The sequence below is a fragment of the Triturus cristatus genome, chromosome 4_2 (assembly GCF_964204655.1).
Source record: "Triturus cristatus chromosome 4_2, aTriCri1.1, whole genome shotgun sequence".
Taxonomy (NCBI): Eukaryota; Metazoa; Chordata; class Amphibia; order Caudata; family Salamandridae; genus Triturus; species Triturus cristatus.
The window spans coordinates 882746714-882768310 of record NC_140586.1 but is presented as its reverse complement, the minus strand read 5'-3'; the positions used below and the strand labels follow the sequence as shown (position 1 = coordinate 882768310).

The window sequence follows — 21597 nt, the reverse complement described above, 5'->3', positions numbered from 1 at the left end:
ATTATAGCTAGTCAGATAGGGGTTCCGGGTACTAAGGTGGGTTTTTTGGTACACCACAATACACCGAGGTCCTGGTTTCCTGCGCATAGTTCTGTGTATGTGCAGAATTCCTGCAACATGGCGCACCTAACGTTTGGTCTGGTACTTATTTACGAGGCACTTTAGTAGTACACAATACTTGTCCACAGTCCCCTCACTTCTGTTTCCGTTAAACATTTGTGACGGTTACCTGCCTATATTGTCGTTTTTTATAGGTTTTTCAAGCTTGATTTATTTAAAGGTTTTGTTCTAATTTTTGAATTACAACCCAACTTTGTCTTACCACCTTTTAAGTTGTTCTTTTCTTATCTCTTCTATATGGCTGCGGTTCATATAGCGGCGCATAGCCGTGCTGAGCTCTGGCAACACTTGAAGGCATTTGGAGTGCCTGACGCAGGTGTCAATCTCATTTTTGTCATCGAAGCAGATCCGTTATACTCATATGAGGTATTCTACTGTTTGGTGACAATTCCTGCGGTGGACGGGGGGGATAATTCATTTCATACATACACTCCCACGCACGTTCCTCATGTATATCGGCCATATAGAACTCTTGAAGTTCCGTTGTTGCATTGGCAACATCACATTTGGTTTGATGGCGCCCTCCCCCAGTCCCTGACATCGGTCCGTTTAGGCCCTTTATCTATTGAGGGGGCAACATGGCCCCTGTTGGCAGGGCACACGCATCCGCGATTTGCACACTACGATAATACGTGTGTATAGAGCTCTTGATCAATTCGTAACGCGCAACGTCCAGGTGGGAACGCCTGGTGCTGCACAGCAACCAGCAGTAACTGACAGTGTTACTATTAGCCCCGTCATGGCTAATTCGATTATGGGCAAGCGTCCGCAAAATAAGGAGGATTTACCTTAGTGGCTTGCAGAGAACTTTGACTAGCTGGAAGCGGTATTTCCGAATACCAGTCCTGTGGAGAAATACAGGATTTTAATAATTAGTTTGCAGAAAGACTTAGTACCCGAGGTCACCGATTGTGAGAGTTGGGGTAAAATATTTGCGGCTGTGTATGCAAAGTGTTTCGGAACACCCTCCATGATATTACTTCCCTCCGTTATCAAGCGTGTTCAGGATGAGCGGAGGTGGCAGTAGAATTAGGGATGAGGTTAGTTGGGGTGTTTGACGTAGTTGCTGATCTTATCCTTGCCAACGTTAAGGGAGATGCAGTCAACTTTCAAGTGTCCAAGGCTTTGGCTCTTGTCCAGGACGTAGACAAGCCGCACAAATTACCTAAAATTATTGCCCTGCCTTATAAGACCATTGGGCGTAATAGTTTGGGTGTTAAGCCTTTTGCTAGAGTACCGGCACAGCCGCAAACACAACAGACGTCTCAGTCTGATCAAAGTGAGCGTCCAGCATTCTCTAAAAAGAATTTGAAGAATAAAAAATAGGGAAAGCAACAGCAGGAACAAGGGTCGCGCGGCTTCTGAACGCCCATATGATTTGCGTGACCGCGCGAGAATTAGATCTCCTGATCGATTTCAGGTTCCTGATCAGCGTTCTCCTCGTTCTTCACAGGAAGCATCAGGCTCACAAGTCTTTGGAGGTGATCGCAAGGATCACGGAAGAGGTCTAGGTGCCCAAGAAGGACATGAGCAGCCTCGTACGCGTGACGTAAAGGGAAAACAAGACGATTTTCCTTGTCAGCGCCCACCGTTTCAGAAGAAGAAAATTGCCGCTTTAACAGTGCGATATGCCACGGACGGTGAGAACCCAGCTCCGGAATCTAACTTGGGCAGTAACGCTGCTAGACTACGCAGCAGAGGTTATAATAGTGTGGCAAGCACTGCCTCCATTTCTGGAGGTGCAAGCAACTGATACTTTCAATACACTTGAAACAGCTGACACCCGAGTGGCTCCCCCTGACACACTATATGACATTAGTATTCTCATCGAAGGTGACATTAAACGTGTAATCAAAGTTTTTTTGGGGGACAATCGAACTTCTTCCTATGACATTTTTGTTAGCAGAGGCAGACTGGCCCCCAACTTTTGTTCTGGTAGCTCCGAGAGTGGAGGAGGTAATCCTCCCTAGTTTTTCTCATGGTGTGTCCAAGGAGCATGCGCAGACTTTTGCAGAAAAGTGGGCTTTGGTGCTTGCACTGGCTTTGTACCGTACTCAAGTGGTCTGGGATAAAACATCTCCCCACCACGAGATGCCGTTGCGGTCTATGCCCCAGGCACAACCCCAATATCCCCTCCGGTGGGAGTCAAAAGCTCCCGTTGCGGAAATACTCGACCAATTAGAATATCAAGGAGTGATTGAGACGTGTCACCGATGAATAACCCTCTTTTTACAGTAACCAAGCCCAATGGGTTGTACCGCATTGTATTGGATTACCGACATTTGAACTCTCATTGTCGGACAAATGCTGTTCAGAATACCCATAGTTCAGTCCTAGTGGACAGTCTAGTTTGTAAAAAATATAAAACAACCCTGGATATTTCCAGTGGCTTTTTTAGTCACAATCTATCCCCTATGACCAGTCCGTGGACAGCATTTACCCACGGCGGAAAACCAAAACATTTTAAACGATTGGCAATGGGCTATAAAAATAGCCCGGGTGTTTTCGCCACGCTTGTAGTTTCGTTGTTAGAGACCACCGACCCCGATGCGTATCCGTACGTTGATGATATTTATCTCACGGACTACGAATTATGGGCGTCTCTTTGTCGCTTGGACCGCATCATAGTATTGTTTGCGGACTACGTTTACAAATGTAACTTTGCAAAATCACACATTGCAGAGTTCACAGTATTGTTCTTGGGCTACGAGCTCAACAATGAAGGTAGAGGCTTAGCACCCACTTCCTGGAGGAGTGCGCACGTTTGCGTCCTCCAACAACCCTGAAAAAATAACAATCCTTGCTGTTTTTTAAAAACTTTGGTCGTACGTACATACATACCAGAGTATGCCCAGCGTATCAAGCCTTTGTATGCTTTGATACACCCAACCTTTGCGAAAGCATGCTGGCTTTTGGAACGTACAGCTATACTGCAATCTTTGCAGTCTGATCTTGTTGAATCTAAATACTTATTGACCCGTGATAATCACACCAACCTGGTGATAAGAATCATCCTAGGCCCTGTTGGTTTCACTTAATTGACTTTTAATGAAGGAGACACGGTACCTATTGCTTATAAGTCACATTTGTAGACTTCCGCGGAACTGTGATTCTCCGCTGTCAAAAGTTTTGACAGCTGTCCAGATGGCGAACCTCATAGAACATGCACTGGCATGGGGAAAACAAATTTTGGTTGTTACCCCGTATCCTGCTTTGGAAGCAGTGACTAAAGCGAGTGTTCCAAATTCCAAAGCTTTACATCCACGGTGGATACGATGGGCTACTTTGTTGACTTCCACGGATGTCACATTAATCTTTGATTCCTCTTTACAGACACAGGAGTTCTTACAATATGAATTTGTTCATCCACCTCCTCTGTCACTGCGCCCACTTGAGGATTACCATTGTATCATTTACACCGACGGTTCGACGCAACCGGCGATTGGATCTAAACATTCTTACTCAGCAGCCTGTGCGATTGTGGCTGGTTCTATGGTGAATGATGAGTTTAAGTCCAGTGTGGTACACACACAGGTTCTCGGCGACTGTACCGCCCAATTGGCTGAGCTGCGTGCTTTGGTACTCGCACTAGAGTTTGCAGACCCAAATGTGACTACTTTAATTATAAGCAATTCCTATTACTGTGTACAATCTTTTAACGACAACTTATTCTTTTGGTCTCACAATGACTACAGTGATTCCAAAGGCAAGACAATTCAGCATAAAATGCTATGGGTCCGAGTGGCGGAGCTTAAAGACCGTTTGCCACTCACATGTAATTCATACTCTTGGCCACCAACGTGTAGGAGTACACGCGGTCAGTAACAGCTTAGCTGATGAGGCAGCTAAGTCATCAGTAGCCAAGTGCTTCGTAGCAGCAGTTACAAGATCCATGATTAAGATTGATGATGACATTTTGGCAGCTATAGCTGCAACAGAGAAGGGTAGTAATTATCTACAAGGATTCCCTTCCAAATACTCTTATCATTTAACTCCCGATAACATTCTTTATGTGAGAATTAACGACGTTGGTGAAAGGTTGATTCCCAATGCGGACCGCAGTCTCACACCGATAATAGCGGCACACAAGGGCATGGCCTCGGCGCATGCTGGTGTCTGCTACAGTCTCTATCTTGCAGCAACGATACTGGTGGCGCGGCTTGTATAAACAAACACGTACTTATGTGCTTTCTACTGACTTTTGTCAGTAAATCAAGCCCTCTACTGTTGTTCGCCCACCACAAACACCGCTATGCATTTCTAATAGACCAATTGTTTGTGTTTATTTGGATCACTGCGGTCCATTTTCTTCAGATACTGCCTATAAGTTCAGCTTAGCTGAGTTGATTCATGCACACGTTTTCTATGGGTTTGGCCACAACGCAGCGCTGAGACTCGCACTGTAATCGTGTGTGAATTTTTGCAGTTGGCACCTTACATTCCGTCCAGGGTCCGGTGTTCGCCTCTAAGGCGTACAAAGAATCCATGAGGTCATTGGGAGTGCAGGTCAAATTTTTGTCTCCATACAGGCCTGAGGGCAACTCAGTTGTGGATCGAATGAACCGTGACTTAAAGCAATCCTTAACGGCTAGAGTCCTAGGTACTGGCAGGAACTGGGTCGCCCATTTGTATCGCGTACAACATGCACTTAATAATCTCCCAAGAAGCCCTCTAGGTGGGTGGACCCCTTATGAAATGCTCTTGGCATGAAAATATTTGTGCCAGACCTTGATAGTCTAGACTTTGCGGCTCAAGTCGTCCCCTTTGACGTAGATAATCATTCTGCTGTATTACCGAACCTACACAGGACAATCTTGCAAAGGAACATGTACCCTAAGCCACTGATGGTGCACTGCAGATTTCGGTAGTCGGCTGGCTACCCAGAGTCCGAGACCTGGTCCAAGAGAAGGTGGAGAACAAAAAAGAATTTGATCCATCCTATGGAGCCCCGGTTCCAGTGCTAGGAGTACAGGGAACAGTCATTTTACCACCACTTCCTGGTCGCAAAGACAACAGATACATCTCCATTGACAATGTCAAGCTACAACATCTGGCCGATTCTGAATAGTTTACCTCCGGCATCGTCTTATGCATCTATTTATGGAAATCCTGCATTGTGCTCCTTGGTCAACGCTCTGCCTGACACTGCCATAAAAATGGACTCTGTTGCCAATCCTTTGCTGATCCCACAGTCGTCAACTGCAAATGAAGAAACAGAATATGCTTACCTTGCATGTGAGTCGTTGCCTGGTTTACATGCAACAACCAGGAACCAGTCACGTTTTTCTTTTGACTCACGTTCCACATCAACTTTGACCCCTTCAAAATTTGCAAGTTTTGTCTCCTGGTTTAAACACATTTATTTGGTCCCCCTTGGACATACATTTGGCTAGTGCTCATCTTCATATTTTTATTTATGTCCATTGGATTTGTGACAGTGTTTTTTCTTTTGATCAATGGTCACTACCTAAAAGAATGCTCTGCTGTTGAACTGATAGATGGAACTTTGGCTCCGCACTCTTCATCACACATCATGAAAAGGGACCAGACTTTTGTCAACATTACTGCCTGGCCAGTTGTGGATGGCATCGTTTGGGATACAGTCAAGTTTCAAATTCATGGCCCTACTTAGATAATTAATGTTCCAACTGTACTTCGTGTTTCAATGGGTGACGTGGTTAAATATAACATACGTTCTGATGACTGGGATGTGCAAGCCATACAATCTCTATTTTCAGATTTGAAGTACTATATTGCATTTGATGCTGAAGACTTGTATTTAAATTCTGCAAACTATGCTGATTTATTTTGCTACAAGCATTATGGCCACCACTATCTCCATAAAGCTAATACATTTAGAGCCATTTTTAATTAGACACAATGGGAACATTGCCCCTCTTCTTAAACAGGAAGCTCAAAATCCCTGTGGAATAAATGTACATATTTTACGAATTTTGATAAATCAAACCCTGAGTCTTTCTCTTTTGATATGGTTGAAGTCTCTGGGTCACAGAGCTTCGCTGTATGTGTCTTTGACGAATAAAATTTGTTTACAAAAAAAAACAACCCTGAGTCTTTCTATTTCAAATTGAATTCTATGTCCACTTCGAAAGTTATGCTCACCCACACTAAATTATTATACTCTGATTCCTTCTCCCTTAAATTGGTGGTGGGTGGCTATGATCATTGGAAAAATACATTTGATTTAAAATCAGTTTGGGGTTCCAAATCATGGCAGGTGCAGGGCACAGAAGCCTTGTAAAGCGCACACAAATTTTATTTTTAAATGATTTGGTATCAAACTACTTGTTTAGGCTTAGTTACAACTAAACAGATGAATGTCCCTGCCATTCCATCCCTAGCCGAATACCATCACTGGCATGCTACCACCAATTACACCATTGAGGAGTTGCAGTCTTTGTTTACAAATGTGACATTTAATATCTCGAGTATTGATTCTCTAGGATGGTTGGTTTGGCAGGCCAGTGCTGATGCATGTCGAATGCGTTTCCATGACAGAGCTTCCGGTTATATGCAGGAAAGGCCTGATCCTCGATTTTCAAACACACATTCTATTACAACGTATTCTGTTGGTAAATTATGTCAAAATTGGTTGCAACACTCTACAATTACATCTGCTAAACATCATTTGTCTATGCTATCTTATGATGTGGATTTATCAGATTTTATAAAAAGCCCGATTGGACCTAGGCCTAAATGATTCATTTATGCCACTTACAATGAAATATGGAAGTTATCTCAAATTGAAGCCGCATCACGTTTAAGGGCGATAGAGCAAGCTAATCTTGAAAAGGTTCTTGCAGTGGTGGATAACAGTATTAATACGCTTTCTTCCAGGATATACACATTGGATAATATTGTTTCATCTGTTGTTGATATTGTGCAGGATGATGTATCTGTGTTATATCATGGTCAGAACCAACTGCGCTCCATTATGCAGTTAGCATGGACTTTGCAGACGCTTATAATGGGTCGAGTGCCATGGGACTATTTGAACTCGTCCTCTGTGTTTTTACCATTTAATTTAACTGATAGACAACAATCAATGTCTATGAAGGATGCCACTTACACCCTTTTGCAAATCTAGAAATTAGACACTTTACCTTTCTCCGTGGCAGAAACTCACTCTGCTGTTTGGCTCATTCATGGTGTAATAACCCTGCCGTTTTCGTTATTTAAATTTACATCATGCTTGAAGCATTTTCCCCTAGGCCGCTTTGAACCATTAGGCAACTTATTCCTTCACAAAGTTTGGTCGCTGCCTTTCACATTCAGATGCTTGCGCGATGACACAGAGGTGTATCTGACGGGTGAATCTTGTGATTCCTCCATTGGACACTCCCTCGTGTGCAAAAGCATACAGTTCTACGGCGCTTGTAATTAAACACACTGAATTTGGCATGCATTTTAAAGGGTAAACCCATGCCCTCTATTACGCCAACTTTCACACTGTTGTCTAACGGCAGTTATTTACTTTTAAATAATGTAGAATGCTATGGCATGTTAAAAAGCATCCCCTACATTGTGACTGTGTCACAACGTGTGGTTTGCTGTTAAAATGTGCTGTTTCCTCCCCCACATAGGAGTCCTGATACCTCGATTTGGCCTTCTATTCTGACATTGAAGGCAGAGTTCGACAAGCTGAGCCGAATAAGAGCTTTGTTGTCCCAAAAAGAAGTTACTCTCACTTCTGCCCGTGAGACCTATGTCCTGCAGGTGGCTAATACAAGAACAGAAGTTTACGCACTTTTTTGTTTTTTTGTTTTTATTGTATTTATTAGCAGCAGCACAATACAGTAATCAGGCACATAATTTTCCACAATGTAGAGCAACGCAGTAGCCCCTGAATGCGGCAAGATGGCAGAAAACAATTCAACAACGGTACATTTCCTCAACATCCACCATCCCACTCCCCCCCCCATCCTAGTCTGTGTCTGAGGCATCATCTTCAGTGTCTGAGGGCGGGTCACAGATGTCACCCCTATAGGAGTTCCACGCTCCCCATACTTTACTCCATTTGCCAGGACAGCCCCGTCTAATAAAGGCCAACTTCTCTGCAAACATGGCTTCGTCCATGTCCGTGCCCCAAGCAGTGAGGCGCGGCAGCTCCCCTGTCCCCCATTTTTGAGCTATGTTGCGTTTAGCTATCATAAATCCTAACGTGGCCCAGCCCTGCGCCAGGCGCGAGAGGTCGTTAGGCTCCCAGATATTCAGCAGGCAGCGTCTGGGTTCTGGCATCAGCGTGACTCCCCCCGACTGTGACAGCATGTTCATCACCCCCCGCCAATACTCCTGAAGCACGGGGCAGTCCCATATAGTATGGAAGAAGCCTCCCACCTCCCCGCAACCACGCAGGCAGAAGGGATGTGTCGCGCTGCCGATTTTATGCAATGTGCGCCTGGTGTAATAGGAGCGGTGGAAGATGCGGAGCTGCACCAGCCTGAGCCTCGACGGTATACCCGCCTCCCGTGGCAAGGCCAGCGCCTCTCGCCACTCCGGTTCGGCAAATTCCCCCAGATCACGGGACCATTTCTCACGGAGAGGGCCCATTGGGTCCGGCAGGTTGTTAATCAGCTTACGGTATGTAAACGATGTGGCCCTTTTCGGCATAAAATCCGTTAATAACCGGTCCTCCAAGGGCGATGCCTCTGGTACCGCCACACCCGGTGTTAGCCGTGCCAGCAAGGCGTGTTTAATTTGCGTGTAGCGGAACCATTCGGAGGGCGCCAGTTCATATTGATGTTGGAGACGGTCGAATGTGATAACGTCATTCCCATGCCACATGTCGCCAATCGTAGAGATCCCTATAGCGTCCCACTTGTCAAATCCCCTGCTGTGCCGGAGCCTCCCAAGCTGCCTGGTGTCCCACAGCGGTGTGAGCTTAGTCAGCACCCCGCGCCACCCTAATCTGGCCTGCGCTGCATGCCATATGGCCACCGTTTGTCTGAGAGGACCGAAGAAAGCCGGAGTCAGCCCACCACCATACAGGGTCGCCAACACACCTCGCTCCCCCATTATGTCCCTATCTGCTCTGAATGCCGGGTCCGTATGCGGGACATGAAGCCATTGGTTAATTACTTTGAGCTGCGCCGCCCAGTAGTAGAGCTGAATGTCGGGAAGCGCTATCCCCCCGTCGTACCAGCCGCGAGTCAATTTTGACTGCGCTATGCGCGGCGGTCTGCCACCCCACAGAAGGGTAGTCACCTGCGCTGCTATCGCGCGGAAGTAGTCTGGCGGGACGCGATACGGTGTGTTCTCCAGCACGTAGACGAACCGGGGAAGAGCCATCATTTTAAAGAGGGCCGCCTTCCCCAGCAACGCAAGCGGTAGCGTACCCCAGTGGCGCACATCGCGCCGGAGACGGTCCAATGGGGGGTGCAGATTTAGTTGTAGGAAGTCCGTGGGGTTGGCCGTGATGTGGATACCTAGATACTTAAACGACTCCGTCACCGTCTGCAATGGGCAGTCTACGGGGAGCCGGGGAGCGGGGCCGCGCAGCACATAGAGCACTGATTTCGACCAGTTGATAGTATAACCGGACGCTCTCCCGAAAATATCACAAATGTTGAGTAGGGCAAGGATGGAGCGTCTCGGAGAGGAGAGATAGAGTAGCACGTCGTCCGCGTAGAGGGAGATACGATCCTCCCAGTCATTTGTCCATTTAAGTCCCCGTATCTGGGGTTCCCAGAAGTTTACGCACTTTTAAACACTGACGTCCTACAACATTTTGGTGAGCTAATTCATTTCATTTCATTACAACAGGGCTGGCTAATTTTTTTTAAAGTTGTGTGCTCCGACCTTGTGACCTCTTTTCAAACTATTTTTGGTGGGATACCAGCCTTTATTCATTCTATTTTTTCTAGCGTCTTCGGTAGCTTGCTACTAATACGTGCCTTAGCTGCTGGGGTATTGCTGTTGATTTGCCTGCTCAGAAATGTCTGCTCCTCTTGTAGTCGTTCACAGCCCGGCTACAGCTGCTTCGTAACAGCATGCTTGAATGCTACGGTACCTTGCCACTAGCCACTCTAAGCGTGGCTTATAGACTATCTTTCCGCTTTGAATGGTACACTTGCGTGCAGCCAGTTTTTACGTGCTTGGAATGTCCCTTTCAATGGGCTTTGGATCTATGCCTCTCAAACACAGCGTCTCCTGACCCGGATTTTGCCTTACTGATGAGCCCCTTAGTGTCTCATGAGCAAGAATGTTCCAGTGCTGGAATGAGGGTCTGCGCGGCTGCGCTGGGAGTGCTAGCGTAGTGGGATATGTGTGCAGCTGCACATGACTTCCTGCAATGGAGTTACATCGAGTATCATTCAGGGGTGTGGAATTTAATAAAATATCTACTTGTCCATGGGGCAGGTTGCTTCATAAATCTACTTGTCCTGTAACAAAATCCACTTGCCCCCTTTATGCGTAGTAGTGCAGCGACAAATTATGGCAACAATCTCATTATATAAGAGCTCTGATAGAGCCTCTCTAATTATGCGAAGGCTCATACCATAGTAGTGTTTGAACACTTGCAATCCCCTTATGTTGCCACATTTCTGCAGATCTACATACTGGGGCTGAAGGTAGTGGTAAGGAATAGTTCCAGGGTTAGAATGCCCTTTTGAGTCTGTGCAAACCTACTAACATGCATGTTTTAAGGGATTTCAACAATTAAACTCTTCTATAATCTTTTCCATACTGAGAAATGTTGAAAATGTACTCCAGACAATGGCAGACGTAAACCTCTTCCAGAGTTGGGGAAAAAAAGTGGTTGGAGGGAAAGTGAACTTGCAAACACTCAGATTTTCGCATGAGCAAATCTACACATGCAAATTTGCTCATGCTAAAATGCAGCTCATAAATATTTTCTAGGAGTACTATCTTTTCCTACTTCTGTTAATTCTTTGGAATTCACAAAAGCTGTATAGCTTCAGTTATGCAAGGACATATACCATGGGTGCCCTTTTGAGGCTTCCTTGAACAATTGTGCCCCTAATTTGGTCTGGCTTTGACTGTGACCTTTTGTATTTATTAAAATTCTGTCTCTCTCTCTGTATCGGCTGGCTTCACTGTGAGTGACAGCATTCTGCTGTTTCACAAGGAGCATATCTGCACACAAAGTAGTTTTGTTCAGTACCGGTAACTACTGTGGCAGTGTGTGCTTTTTGAGACCCAAAACATTTTTTTGCTTTTGCCTATGTTTGTTATAATGGTGAGGACCCAGCAGCTCCCACAACAATAAGGTTTTAAAAAAACAATGCCAAATCAAGTCACACATTGACAAAACTAAAAAGCTAGCCGCCAATTTCAGACCTACTGGCTTTACCAATGCTTGTTTATGTTTGTTTCCCATAATCGTATTGAAACTGGTTGCACTGATTTTCCATTATGAATATTTTTTAGAATTACTAGCATGCTTCAACACATGTTACTCAATGATGCTGCAAAGAAATGGTACCTGAAATTAGCATAATGTTTTTTTCCTGATTTCATTCTTTTTAAGAACTTTTTATTTTGAAAGCAAAGAATCCTCAATCTTGCTTTCAAGCTTCTGGAAATATTTTCATCAAATCAGAGAGCATTCTGGGAGCATTATAAATAGCCTTATATTGCTAAACTTTGAAAACGTGTGTACACATTTTTATACGGGAACCAAGGTCATTAGTGCAGTCAGAGCTTACAACATTTACTTAGAGCTCACCCTAATAATAAAGGGTTTCAATTAATGAACCATAAATGCAAGTTTGGACAGCATTAACATATGGCAAAAATATTACATTAACTGCAGACAGTGCCCTTCCCTGATCCATAATGGTGTACTGCAAACTGGCAGCCAAAGGGTTTGTGCTGCAGGGGGTTAGGCCTACTTGTCCCAAGGACAAAATACACATGAAAACTTGTTGCCCTTGACCCCAAACAATATGCCCTGGGCGTCGGGCTATAGGAATTCCACATCCCTGAATCATGCAAGTTACCCAACAATGGTGCTGGAAGCACCCATAATTAATGAGCACGTCTGCTCCTTAGATTTGCTGAACTGGATGGCGTCTACTTTTTCAGACAAAAACAATGATTTCCTATTGGAAGTGGTTGCAACTTACTGCTCATACACTTCGATGAATTAATTGGCTACGCCCACCCCTTCTTTTTTTTAAGTGTTGTCAAAATTTTACACTGTGTGTTTTACCCTTTTCTTTTTTTTTTTCTCTCTTCTCTTAATTCTCTCAGATTGGCTATCTTCGTATGGATATATGCTCTTACTGCTCAGACTTTTAGAACTCTGTGTTCTACTCCTGTCACCGCCCATAGGACGGCCCAAGGGGAGGGTGTCGTGAGGGACTAAGGGTGCCAGCGGACATTGCTAAATTAGCATCAGTTCGTGTTTGCTTCACCGCCAGTTTGCACACAATACTACATGCTTTCATTCTCATAAACACTTTGCTTGCGCTGCTTTACTTGGAAACTGTCTGCCTTTCACTAATTCTGCTGTGCTCCGAGTTTTCGTCTGTACATTGTGTTCAAGGTCAGAAACCAACACCACTGGTTAATCTGCTTTGGCCAGTCCCACGCACATATAGACATAACATGGAACACAGCTGCACTTCTGAATTTTCAAGTGCTTTTAATATTGCACAGGATGCAGGTTAAGGCACTTGGAGAAAACCTTTCCAGCAGGAAGAGCTGTGCTTGTCCGGAGATGTAAATCCTCTCATCTAAGACTTGAGGTAGGGGGTTCCGCTGTCCAAGTCCAGAGGTCTTCCACTGATATAATAAACATTGCTCTTAGTACGGAGAGGGTAATAAGACGCTATATGGCTTTATCCACTGTCATTATAATTTACTATCCCCGTTCGTATTATATGGAATTGTAACTATGCTGAGTATATTGTTTTTATGCATTTCTCTGCTAGCATTAGCACGTGTACTGCATTACAGAGAACGTTAGTTGAAATAAACATTTTAAACTATACAGTGTTTCTGGTTACTCACATTGCGGACAGGTATTAGGCAAAAGAGTGTCTTGTTCCCACGTTTTCTGAGAGGACCTGAGTATCATGTTCTAGGATGTCTAATTATTGGTAGCTCCGCTGTATAAGGAGAACGAATGAGATACTATAGCTAGTCAGATTGGGGTTCCGGGTACTAAGGTGGGTTTTATGGTACACCACAATACACAGAGGTCCTGGTTTCCTGTACATAGTTCTGTGTATGTGCAGAATCCCTGCAACACTCTGTCTTTCATGAGGCCCTGTTCACTCTCTGTTGGTAGTTCCAGTTTCATTAAGAGGTACTCCTAGTGTTTGATATCAGGATGAATCGGAGCCAAGGCCCCTACTACTGCTGAGATGCTATGACCACATACCACTAGTTTGAATGCCTCCCACTCAACTTATGGGCAGGAAGTCATACCCGTATTCTCCATAAAGTATTTACTGATCGTGTTCCTGAGGGTAGATTTGAGGGCTGCCTCATCCAGCATCGTAGTATTGAACTTCCATATCGAATGCAGGGTCTGGACAATGCCCATTCCAGAATCAGTAAAAACGGCTTGTGGTTGCAGTATTCTTAATGCCAGCTCTCGCATGTACGCTGGCTGAGCATCAGAAAGTATGTTAGCAAACTTATAGCTTGTGCATACCTGAGTAATACAAAAAGATGCCGCATCCGGAATTAAGGTTCTCCAGGTATCAACAAATCATCAATGGCTGATCCAATATCGAAACGCGTGGGCAGTTTTATGTAGTGGTGATGTGCGCGGGGGTGTGATCTAACTAAAGTCACATCAGCCACGCAGTTAAAATCTCCTCCAAGTTCCTCAGGGTAACGATGTATTCCGGTGAGGAGAGGCATTAGGGAGGATAGGAATGATAGTTTGGTAAATATTGGGGGCATAAATGTTAACAAAGGCTGTATCCTTGCCATCCAATTTGCCTGCTAATATCACAGTGACCTTCTTGATCTATGATCTCTATCAGCAAGAGAAACGGGGTCCCAGAAAGAATCAAAATCAGCACCCCCTGCCCATAGCAAATGCGGATTGCGTGGTGGCGTAGATTTTCACCCTGCATTGCTTCTGCAGTGCTAGACCCTCTTCTTTTGTTAAGTGAATCTCACAAAGCAGTCCTATTTAAGGTATCTGTGAGGGATGATACAGATATATCATTTGCGGTTCTCGTGCCCACCCATAGTTGTTGTTTCAGGAGTACCCATTTGGTGCGTTCCAGATCTGTGCCAACGCGATATGCTTCCTGTAAGAGCTGATTCGCCGTTATATATTTCCATCTTTGGGAGTCTCAGTCTGCCAGAAGTAGCGACTTGAAGTTTGGACATGACCAGTCCTCATGTCTCACCTTCTCAAATGTATGTTTAAATGGCTGTGTGTATTAGGCATAGTTCTGATGCTGGTCGGGACCAGTATAGGCAGCATACCGAAAATGTAGTTAAGCTGTGACTCTACCCCCATGTTCTTAGTTTGGACTTGTTCCCATAGCGACAATTGTGGCTTGCTCCATTTAGTGAACTCCCTGTGCATTTGATTAGTCAGTACAGTCATATTCGATAGTCGGTAGTAATCAATACTCTGTGATATTTCAACTTGGCAGGGATTTACTGAAACAAGTGTTCATGGAGGGCTTCCCTCTTGGTATAGATCATAGTGGGGAAGACGTCACTTATGGTCCAGTTCATTTTGTAACTGGAAAACGCTGTAAAAACTGATATGGAGAACATCAGTGCTGCCATCGAAAAATCTGGAGAGGCTAAAGTAAGGAGGTAGTAGTCCGCATACAGCATAGTTTTCAGGTTTCCAGCTATGGTTTCAGTTCCCCAAATGTCTTCCGAGGAGAATATGGTAAATGCCAGGGACTCTAGGGCAATCAGGAAGAGTATGGGTGAAAGAGGACATCCCTGCCTCTTTCCATGTCCAGTGGGTTTCTTTCCCTCCCTTTCTGCTTCTTTTCTGGCATCTGTTTGTTCTCATTATCTCTTGTCTGAATTCTCAGAATTTAGATTTTTTGAAGTGTAGAGTCAGAGTCTTGAGTATTATGCCTTGCATCCCTAGCTTTATCAGCATCCAAGTTAAACGTAGGTCTCATAGTTAACCCGTTCGGTGCAGAGGATGAAACGGTTCTGTCTTCTGTACACGACCACCGAATCCCTCTGCTGTAAACAGCAGAGGGATTTCCTTTTTAGGTCGAGCTAGACAGCGCAGCTGTCTCTTCGAGACCTGCTGTAATCAGTCCATCCCCTTTCGTGCCATTGCTTTTCATTTATCTCTCTCAGTATCCTTTAAAAATCCTTACTTGCTAGTGGTCAGTCCTGCCTCTTTGTCCCTCCTTTCTCTCTTCTGTTCCTCTCACAGAGCAGGGACTTAGTACTGTCTCATTCCTCTATGTTTTTTATCTGTTGCCCTGGGGACTACTTTCTTTTTTCGTTGCCTGCTGTGTTTCGCACCATTCAGTTACTCTCCCTGTACTGACCCACCCACCTCCTCAGTATCCTATAACACTTCTTAGTGTGTTTTGCAGCTGATATGAACATTAAACCGACAGCTGTGTCTGTACCATCTCTAAAGATCAGCCTGGCACTGGACCGCAGCCCGCATTATGGTCCATAAGCGCCCCATAGTCCTATTTCCATGCCTGTGCTGAACACAAACACAATCATGGCTGCCTTGGGACATTTCTTCTCCTGTGTATAATGCTGCCAGTCCCTTGCTGTTTTCCCTGTTTTACTATCTGCAGTGATAATATTCACACAGCTCACCTACGTTTGGGCCTTTTCGTCTGTTTGTAAAAAATGTATAGATCGAATATGTAATTATGGTGCATGAACGTAGGGGCGAGTTCCTGTCTGGCAGAGCGTTTATCACAGTGCATTTTATAAACACTACTGTCAAGCTTGAAGCATGGTAATAGCATTGTTCTGGCCACGCCCCCCTCAGTGGGCTCCTCCTTGTGATTTTGTTTTTTATTTTTGTTTCAGTTTCCTGAACTCCATCAAGTAACTTCCAGGGAAAGTCCCACCCTGAAACACTGATGATACGTGACTGGCAAGTTCTGTATGCGCCTGCATGCGTGCGATTCTCTGTTTGGATGTCCGCTAGGTGCACCGGAGTAGGGTGTGTGTGTCGCTGGTTGGAGGAGCCGAGGCTCAAGCCCGTCGATAACTAGTGCTTACAAGTTGAAGTGAGGATTCTGCAGTTATGCTGGTAAGTCAGATCACCAATCTGAGCCCCCTTCACCTCCGAACCCTCCGTTGTTATGCATGTCTGACCTGAGGTTAAGTCATAACGTGCATCGGAGCTGCTGCACATTCTTTTATATTTTAAATGCCTTGCAAGTCCATGCTATATGCAACATGATCAGACCGTGCTGGCTTTTTAAAAACAAGCATTTGCAATGCAATAGGTCTCGCATTATTAAAAGTGGGTTTCACTCCAAATTTGCGGTGCAGCATCTGTGACTACTAGGTACATGGGCTCTGCAGTACAGAAGGTCACAGAACAGGGCTGCAGCAGGAGCATCCAGAGAGGGGGAGAGGACGGGTGTCCCAGCAGTACAGCAGTCGAAAGTGGCCTGGAAATGCCTCCTGTCGCTTGAAAACGAGCTTAGGAGGAGGCATTCAGCCATGCTAGGAAAGCAGTGAATTCAAACCAGGGCCCACTTCTGCAAGAACACATAGGGTTGAAGGCTCTGAAAATACAGCACCTCCAGCCTACCAATAGGACTTTCGTTGCCCTCACGTTCACAGGCTACTTGTGTTCTCTTCCTGCTCCCTTATGTACAACGGCTGCGCTGAAACCCTCTTCTTCCTGTTAGGATCTGTTAGATCTTCAACTCGACTGGCGAATCTAGCATTTCACTCACTGTGTCCCCCCCACCACAGGTCATTGCCCTTAGGTAAACCCCCTTATTCCCCAATCCTTGCACTCATCTGATGAAGCTCTGCTCACCTATTGAGAGTAGTTTCTGCTTTACCAGCTCTGACATTGTGGGTGGCTGGTCCATGGGGACGGGGAAAATTGGAAATGGCAGGCACATTCAAATTTCTTGATCCTTTGCACGTGGACATTTTTAATCACTTATTCTGTGTGCTGGGGCCTACAAATAAGAGGTCTCTTGAACTGCAGTGGCGGCAGCTGACTCCACTTAGTCCTGTGTCTGTTATCAGTAAGGGAACGTGTTCACGATAAAATGTTGTCAGATTCTCTGTACCATTTTTTTCGGGCAGTTTTATTTGCACGGACTCGACCTGAATAGTATTGGAGTGCTTTACATGAGCACCAATTACATTACACAAGGTCATATTACCAGCACAGGGAAGTTAAATGATGTGCCCAGAATCACAGGATGCTGGGAGATGGCCGGGATTCGAACCTGGATCCCCAGTGCCAAAATGAGCAGCTCTTTTTATGAATGACCTGCGGCTGCAATGTGGTGCCTTTTAAATGTTGTGCATTGGAAGTTTTAACAAAAGATGAAGAGCATTGAGTTTCCCCCCCCGCCTCCCGGGTCTTTTTAAGAATGAACGCTACACCCCCTCCTCTTCCCTCCACTTTGTGCAGGATCCTGAGTCACCCCGTTCCTCTACGGTGTACACTACAGTAATCCCTTGTTTACAACCTAGGTTTAGGGTATACAATACATGCATATATAGAATGTTGCATTAGGCGCTTGCATGCAGGATGACAGCGGTGTCCTATCTGTATCAGTGGATTAGGCGGGATGCAAAAAATTAATTACAAATAGAAAATGGAAAAGAAAAAACGCTTAAGGCGCATATTGCACTGTTCAGCTAGGTCACCTGTTAGCAGTAGTGATGCTGTTAATACTCCAACAACAACGACTGCATTTATTCAAAAATTACCTGGCCCACTCCAGGACTGGGGCTGCAGGGCACTGCAGGATATTGAGGGAAGTTAGCTTGTTCATTCAGACCAATACACATGCAACCTGCAGGGGGCAACGTCGTTGCACAAGTCTTCAGGCAGTGAAACTGGAACTCGGGAGCAGAATGGCGTCTCACACTAAACACAGCGCGGGCTGCGAGATTGCCAGCCTGGCAAATACTCTAGAGTCAGGGTAGGTTTGAGAATGCGGAAGTCATTCACCAAACAGCAAGCATGACTGCGGTGAATGGCAGTGTGCAGCAGCAACCCTCTAGCCAGTAGCCTGTAAGACTAGATCGAGCGTGTGAGTCCTTTAAAAAAATATATATATATTTCTAAAAAGCACTTTAGTATTTTTTGCATGGACACGTTTGTTTTATTCTCCAGTTCTGACCTGGGGACGAAAGTACTGAAATAAGCAGAGTTGGGGAAATGGAGTTGTGATGTCTTCAGTAGAAAGGGCAATTTGAGAGAAACGTTAATTTGACAGACCTCAGCCAGTCTGCGTCGTCGGTGTCTTTTAAGCACGAGCTTCCTTAGCTGTGAGGTTCTCACCTAGCGCACGATCTGTGGTGCGCTGCCCCCTACCAGGGAGAGGCGCTGTGCAGGAAGCAGTCAGTGGTGCCCCATGTGTGGTAGCCATTCGAAGCCTCGTGCATTGCCAGGGGCTGGCATGGAATCACTCACCGTCATCACAGTGGGCTGGGGCACAGGGGAGGTTTGTATCTTCAGAGGAGGCACTTTAGATTTGGGGAGATTTGCCCAGTGACTAGCTCGCACCACCGGGCACAGATGAAGACCTCTAATCCTTGAGTAGCCTGTTTGGGTGGGCATCAAGTGGCACTGTGCGAACAGAACCCTGCCTGTGGATGGCAGGAGGGGTGGGGCAGACACCTGGCGTGTCTCCGCACATTGAGGGCAGTGGCGTAGAACAGCGGGTTTACGGGGTGCAGACGTGCTACACTGTCCTCGGCTGAGGGGTACCTGCCCAATAGCGGCTGTGGTGGGGATGTGGGTACAGGAACAGGGCGTTGACTCGATGTGTTTTCTCCGGAATGGCGGTGTGGGAGCAGCCATTTCCCCCCGTGTCTGCTCTGCCGGGTTTGGCTCTGCTGCCAGCTACAGAGCAGCCCGTCGTGTAACAGCAGGAAGAGGTCTGGCAGGGGTGGGCATGGGGGCGAGGAGGCAGCCAGGGTGCAGGGCAGGTTTCACCCCGTTTATCATTTATGCTTATCCCAGCAACATGCGCCAGTGAGTCGTTAGAGGGGAATATACTCGCACACGCCAAGGTTCGTGTCCTACCGTGGGAGGGGGCGATACAGAACACGAGGACCGGTTCTCTGCGGGATTTATTCACCTTTAAACTGTATGTTTTTTATGAGTGTTTCTGCGGGAACGAGATTGCCAATGACAACTCTTCCTCTTTGCAAAGGATATGTTCTTTTCCTTTGACCAAATATTGTAACAATGTTCAAACTGGCTACGGGGTGCCTTCTAGAATGCCCGGCTCCCCCGTTGAAACGACGGGGAAAACCCACTCCGGGTCTCCTGCGAACTCCTCTTTGCTGTCCAGGGTCGCCGTGCTATGTCAACCCGTTTCAGCTCCCCTTGCACTCGTGGAAGACCGCTGCAGGACCGTGGGCGCCGAGGGCTTAGAGTTGGAACTGGTAGGTCAGGGCGACAAAAAGTTTGTCAATTCTGCTAAATCGGATAATTTCGTGGATCGGGAACCTCGCAGATAAATAACGGTCATGCCGCAGTCTTAGAGTGCGACATATATGTCCCATTGCGCTATACGGGCAGACGGGGGTGTGAAACAGGGAGGTGGGGTGGATATATGTGACACGGCAACATCAAGACCCTCCCCTCCCCTTCCCCTCCCCCTCCCCTTCCTGCAGATCTGGACAGTTTCGGAGGTTCGGGATCACTCATGTACTGCGGCCATAGTCAGTCAGTCAGTCAAAACTTTTATTTCGGTAAAATACCATAAAAAGACATAAATACATAAATACTTTAAAAAACATGATTAAATCACAATGAATAGAGTGAGATCGATTAAAACATTAAAACAGTTCTATAGGACAAGCACAATAAAAACAAGAACTATTCCGCGAAACGGAAGAAAAGTTAAGATTGATCCAGGGCCAATGATATACACATATACCTCAAAGAACTAAGATGATGATATATGTAGTGCTGAATCAGGGGGCTGAGTAGCAAGAGACAAAAATTTGGACCTAACAAACCACATTGAGAGGAGGAATTTGGCCATTGCAAACACTACCAAAGGGGTGGTGTCATATTTCAGAATTCTAAGCACCTCCTTGTAGTCCCTAAGGCCCCTAGACTTGCATAGCTGGATAATCCATTTTTTCCGTGCAATAGTATATAAGGGGCAAAAGAGAACAACATGCAACTCTGATTCGCGGGTATCAGAGCATAGGGGTCAAGAACTAACGGGGTTTACAACGTTAGACCATCTATAGGTAAAATCTCTCAGTGGAAGGGAACCGTGTCTAAGCTGTATGTAGAGTTTCTTAGCCAGGGGAGGTTGGATCACGTCTAAGAAGACTTCAAATTGGGGACTACACTTAATATCCAAAAAAGTATCAGTGAGCCTACCCAGGGAGGACTGGAGTAGAATACCCTTCCTAAAAGATTTCAGAACCTCCCTCAATGAGTTCTTCGAAAGTGTACAGCAGGACACTTCCGGGGCAGACCATAGATTCCCCATCCCAATTAGGTTGCAAAGGTTCTTTATGTGGGCAAGCCAGGGGATCTTATCCGAATTACCCCTTGCCAAAATGTCACCGAGATCGAGCCTATAGCTTTCCAGCTCGGGCGTTGACCAAAGACGCCTCCAGAACTGAAGAGGACGATTCAGGGCAATCTCTTCTATGGGAATCAAACCTAAATCCCATCTCAGAGGGATTAATGGGGTGCTGACAGGTAGTTTCAGCAAACTCCTGATAAAGGAATTCTCAATAGATGAGAGGGAGGCGGGGGTGGAGTATCCCCATAATTCAGCACCATAAAGTGCTCCTCCTCTGGCTTGTGATTTATAAATTTCCAGCGGGGGGCCCAGAGGTTTACACGAAGAGTTGTTAAACACCTTCAGGATACCCCCCACTGATTGGGCTAGTCTCAATTTTGCCTTTGCCAAATGGGAACCCCAATTCATTTTGTCGTTGAGGGTCACCCCCAAATAGTCAAACGTGGCGACCCTATCCAGCTCAACCTCTCCCAGTTTGGGGTGGGGGCAATTACGCGAATTAGAACCAAACACCATAAATTTGGTCTTAGAGAGGTTCAGTTCCAGATCCCTGATTTTGCAAAAAGAGCAGAAGGCCTCTAATGTACGCTGAATGCCCATATAAGATTGAGATAGCAAAAGCGTATCATCAGCGAACATCAGGGCCGGGACCTTACGACCCGCCAAAACAGGGGAGTCCAGGTTAGCGGAGCGCAAAAGAAACTCTATCAGCCCATTGATAAAAGAGGGAGAAAAGGGTGGGGGCCAGGACACAGCCCTGCCTCACACCCTTCTCTACCGGAAATGGCCTTGAAAGTTCCCCATC

The 21597-nt window shown here is 45.8% G+C and overlaps 1 protein-coding gene across 5 annotated transcripts in view; it reads left to right on the top strand.

The window, feature by feature from the left end:
• LOC146835331 (uncharacterized) overlaps positions 1 to 21597 on the top strand; it is a 122194-nt gene that overhangs the window by 9876 nt on the left and 90721 nt on the right. The window contains exon 2 of one of the 5 annotated variants that reach the window (XM_085602909.1): positions 16114 to 16339. The exons of 2 other annotated variants lie outside the window; for them this stretch is intronic. The gene's annotated coding sequence lies outside the window, so the exon portion shown is untranslated. 2 more of the 5 variants (XM_085602912.1, XM_085602910.1) reach the window with 2 other exon arrangements.